This window comes from Coregonus clupeaformis, unplaced genomic scaffold (assembly GCF_020615455.1).
Source record: "Coregonus clupeaformis isolate EN_2021a unplaced genomic scaffold, ASM2061545v1 scaf0849, whole genome shotgun sequence".
NCBI classification, from domain to species: Eukaryota; Metazoa; Chordata; class Actinopteri; order Salmoniformes; family Salmonidae; genus Coregonus; species Coregonus clupeaformis.
Genome location: NW_025534304.1, coordinates 66,476 through 71,375, shown reverse-complemented (window position 1 = coordinate 71,375; position 4,900 = coordinate 66,476). Strand labels below are relative to the sequence as shown.

Genomic DNA, 4,900 nt, shown 5'->3' with positions numbered 1-4,900 from the left:
ACCATTATCCTCATCTCCACTGCTTGAAGATCTGCAAAATAATAAAGACTCAACAGTTTTGCTGCAAGTAGTGTGACAATACAAGCCATGAGTACCAGGCAGGACATGGATCAAGGCCATGTGAAATACCTCCATCAAAATATCCACCCTTCATATATATTAGTAGTATTGATAACCATGTATCTGCTGACAGCCAAACAATTTGGAATTGATGTTGACAAAAATAAATGCTAAGCATTGTTTATTTATTTATTATGCTTTTAGTTTGATGGCAAATCCATACAGATATTTACAAACATGGCGTCACACTTGTGTTTTTCCCCAGAAGAATAGGGTGATTTCACTACTGTTGTAAATACAAGCTTCACCCATACACAGCACCACAACTATTTGGAAAGTTCTAACAGTATGCACAAAGTAGTAATATGACTTTAAATAACCTAATATGCAAAAATATGATGGTAATTGTATTCTATTGAGTGGCTTTAAAAGGTTTGTAAAGCTATAATACTTCATACAATTCAATTGTTTACCCTAAAACTAATTGTTTACCCTAAAACTACAACCAGACACTTACTGTCGCTCTGGCTTGAGGTGGCACATGGCCTCAAGTCCTCTGCATCTGCAACTTCAAAGAATATCACAGATGTCAATCCGTTACCACATTTATAGTACACACTTAACAGATTTTCCTGTTCATCCCATACAGTTTGTAGGAACAGAACTTTGAGAAAGTAGGCTTGTTTATCAGACTTGAAACATTATGTACCTTGTTGTAGGGTCTTTTCAAAGACACTGGCTCTTGAAGTTACTAAAAATAAAACATTAAGAACTGTTACACTTTTGGTCACTAAATAATCAATTATGTCAAGATCAGATGGATGTGGTAATTTCTTGTCATATCAACTGTCATTAGGTCATGATTTCATGCCGTCTCAATTTAAGACTAGTACTTGCATTAACTGTAAGCTTTTCTTCACCCACATACTTGAATGTGTGTAAAACTTACCATCAACTTGCTGATTATACATTCAATTACCTAGTAGCCTAATGCAGGATCTTACCACTAGGGGCTGGTGGAAGCTGTGGCACTGTACGCTGGGCTTGTCTGGGTTCATTTGTCTTTTTCTGGAGTGCTTCACTTCCATCATCATCTTACGAAGGACAATACAAAAAATTACTCATTTATTTCATCTACTTCCTGATGCATGTAATACACACAATGGAATAAGAGCAGTTAAGAAATCCTCACCAGGTGGCTCTACACGGAATCTGATTGGTTTAGTCACCTCCCTCTTCGCTGGTTCCTCGTCAGATTCAACATTGGAGGTGTCAACCCCCCGTTTGGCTCGTTGCTCTGCCACAGAGTAATTGTCTGTACGTGCAATAAACATTGTCATAAATAGTTTCCTATTAACACTGGCAAACCGGCTATTGAGTATTTGTAATTCACATAGTAATACTTTAGAAGAAGGATGACTTTATCCTATCCCAGGTACTCCTTAAAGAGGTGGGGTTTCAAGTGTCTCCAGAAAGTGGTGAGTGACTCCGCTGTCCTGGCGTCGTGAGGGAGCTTGTTCCACCATTGGGGTGCCAGAGCAGCGAACAGTTTTGACTGGGCTGAGCGGGAACTGTGCTTCCGCAGAGGTAGGGGGGCCAGCATGCCAGAGGTGGATGAACGCAATGCCCTCGTTTGGGTGTAGGGACTGATCGGAGCCTGAAGGTACGGAGGTGCCGTTCCCCTCACAGCTCCGTAGGCAAGCACCATGGTCTTGTAGCAGATGCAAGCTTCAACTGGAAGCCAGTGGAGTGTGCGGAGGAGCGGGGTGACGTGAGAGAACTTGGGAAGGTTGAACACCAGACGGGCTGCAGCATTCTGGATGAGTTGTAGGGGTTTAATGGTCTACCCCACATTACACTTAGTTTTTACACCCTGGCGTAGCAAAAGCTATTACTTACAACCAGGTGGTGACACAGGTTTACGCCTGGCTTAGAACATATTCTACGTTGTAACTAGCCTTACGTGTAGGAGTATGTTCAACTGATGCAACCTGCTCCAGAGCCACCCAACCAAGCATACATGGCAATATAAACGGGAGTGGATGGACAGTCAAATATTATTTTACCAGTTGATGAAAAGATGGAAATTCTGTACTACTCCCGTAATATTTTGTCAGGCCGGTCTCCTCTCTTAATGGCATTTCTTGGCCAGTAGCAACACAGGACCTGCAGGATCTGAGACACTGTTTAAAGTGAACTATTTATCCATCTCTTTGCCTAAAAAGGGTAAACCATTTAACTGATCAACTCACCCCATCTCTCTTCTCCACCCACTGCTCTGGTACAACTTCAACATTGTTCTCTTTTACTAAATGTACAACATAATAATGCTGTATGCCCTGTGCAGAAAAACAAAACACCAATTCCACACTGTTCAGTCTCTTGATTTACCAGCCAAGATAGTTTGCATAACTAATACAGCTTGTGAACTTGGCTGTAGCTAAATGGGGCTTGCTACAGGCTGTGTAAGATGGTAAGCACAACACGAGTGCCATGGTCCTCCTCAAGTATAATAGCTTGCTTAACAAGCCTGCTCTTTGCAATGAGATGCATTTGTGTGCTCCTCGTAGTGGTGTGGAAAGTCCAATACAGTCTTGAGTCACAAGGACTCAGCGTGTAAGATTCCAGATGCTGAAACACCCTGCAGAGGTAAGTATCAGAGGCATCTTCTTGGCTCACTACCTCACAGCATGACCTATCATTAAGTATGTAGGCATTGTTTGGCCGTCTCATGTTGATGACCTGTTGGCGGGGAGAAGCTCTAACTGTGCGTTCTTGCACAAGTGGCCGCCTCCCTGAACGGACCATCTTCTTTAGTTGTTGCAAGTAGTTCTCAAACTTGAAAGCACTACAGTTGTCAAGGCAGCCAAGTTCTTCAGCATCAGCAGTGAGGTGTAGGAGGGAGGGAACATTATACACGAGAATGTGTCTCCATACAAAACCCTTCCCTGCTCCACAAAGAAGTTCAGTAAAGCATGAGCATAGGCACTGTGGATTGAAGAAAGTTGAGGAGAAACCAAAATGCACATGGCCACACTGAAGGCCATGAAGTGTGTGTACTGTTCTTTAGACCAGATTCTTCTCAGCACTACTTTCCCAGTATAGAGTAGAAACTGTCTAAATTATGTGGCCTTCCAACGGTCAAGGTCATCCAATCGCCGTTGTTTGCGAGCAAAGCTGTGTTGTTTCACTTTTACCAATTAGTACGGTAGGTGTTTCTTTCTGGCTCCAGACTCAGTATTGTTAGTTGCCACACCCACTTCTATATTTGCAATGACGGATAATGTAGTCAAAAGGAATATTCAGGATGAACCGTCGTCATGCCACCACTACTGCTAGCTGCTTTATAAAAATTATTATAGGCTACATTCATAAATTAATATAATAAAAAAATATTATTTGTAGGTATCGTTCCCTCTTCCATAGGCCTATACTGAGGTCAAAATGGCATTATTAATTTCCATACATTTATTACATCGGTAGAATTATGGGAAAATATATTGCGGAGGGGAAGAGCTGGATCCACTTCCTTTATGCTGGCCCCAATATCTTGGGATCTAAAGTACTTATTTAGAACCTAACAAATGTTCCTACACACTTAGAAAGACAACGTTACCAGTGTACCACCACTTGACTTACAGACGACGTTACAAAATGTATTTCTATCATTCTGATTGTAACGTTACATGAAGACAAAAACCATAGCTCTAAATGTAACGTTATGAAATGTTCCTAGGATATCTCCAAAATAACATGATATTCAGAACCTTTCATGGACTACCAAGGGACGTTTTTAAAGTTCCCATGATGTCCGTATAGCGACCAGATATTTATAACCTCTATAATACTTATTAGAAACGTTGTGAATGTGCCTGTAATGTCCCAAACGGGCTATGACATTCAGTACCTCTGGAAGACTTAAGGGGAATGTTACAAATGTCTCAGTTACGTTCCTTGTTACCTGGATTGTTGCGATTTTTGTGGGACTGGAGAACAACATGCCAGGAAAGTAAAATAAGGTTATTACCTGGATTCCATGCTTATAAAATGACTGATATTCCTGAAAAGTATAGAACACTTTAGTTTCCGGTTCTTTTTCGGTTGAACCGGTTCCAACCCTAGATTACAACACATGTAGAAAACTGCTGGACATTACATTCAGGCAGCTTCAAAATAGTAGTGCAACCGTCAACTTCTCTCTCTCTCTAATGCATCCGCACTGTCTGCAGTGAAGTATGTTGATGTAAACGAACTCAGAAATCTCTTGATGAAATTATGTACATTCAATCACGCAGACAAACCCAAAGTCTCTAGTTAGCTATGTGACTTGTAAAATAGTTTTTATCACGTTCTTCACTCACTTGGTTTGACACTAAAATAACACGTAGCTAAAACCTTTACCAAACTTGATAATACCTTGACGTATTTGTAACCTAGCATGTTATGAAATGTTCTTTCTAAATTAGAAAGTTGAAACGTGCTATTACATAACTGTAATAATACATTTGAAATGGACACAACAGCTATTGTCTTTACAGCACAGTTTTAGCTCTTTTTTTCTTTATCTGAAGAATGGTGCCCGCCTGACCGCTGAGGTATAAGAGGTAGAGACTGTCTCCAAGATGGCCGACCGTTGTTTTCAACGTAATCTACTCACGTTCGCATCAGGCCGGGGTTCTGGTTGGGAAGTAGCCATCCTATGTACCTAGAGGAGACTGGCGGTAGGGTACTAGGGGGTAACTCGCCCCCCCTAAGAACAATGTCTAATTGCTGACACAAAAAAGCAACATTTTGGGGGGGGGATTATGTGGATGAAGGTCATGCTTAGGCTAATAAACTA

General features: G+C 41.2%; 2 long non-coding RNA genes across 2 annotated transcripts; both read right to left on the bottom strand.

The window, feature by feature from the left end:
- Nucleotides 1-511: 511 nt before the first annotated feature.
- On the bottom strand, nucleotides 512-1,291 carry LOC121566754. The gene is made up of 4 exons (XR_006659146.1): nucleotides 1,253-1,291; nucleotides 1,065-1,154; nucleotides 770-811; nucleotides 512-628 (listed from the first exon to the last, which is right to left on the bottom strand). It is a non-coding gene; the product is annotated as an uncharacterized LOC121566754 (long non-coding RNA).
- A 1-nt stretch (nucleotide 1,292) lies between these two features.
- Nucleotides 1,293-2,503, bottom strand: LOC121557763. Its single transcript, XR_006659145.1, has 3 exons — nucleotides 2,313-2,503; nucleotides 2,127-2,226; nucleotides 1,293-1,375 (listed from the first exon to the last, which is right to left on the bottom strand). It is a non-coding gene; the product is annotated as an uncharacterized LOC121557763 (long non-coding RNA).
- Between the last annotated feature and the right edge of the window lie 2,397 nt (nucleotides 2,504-4,900).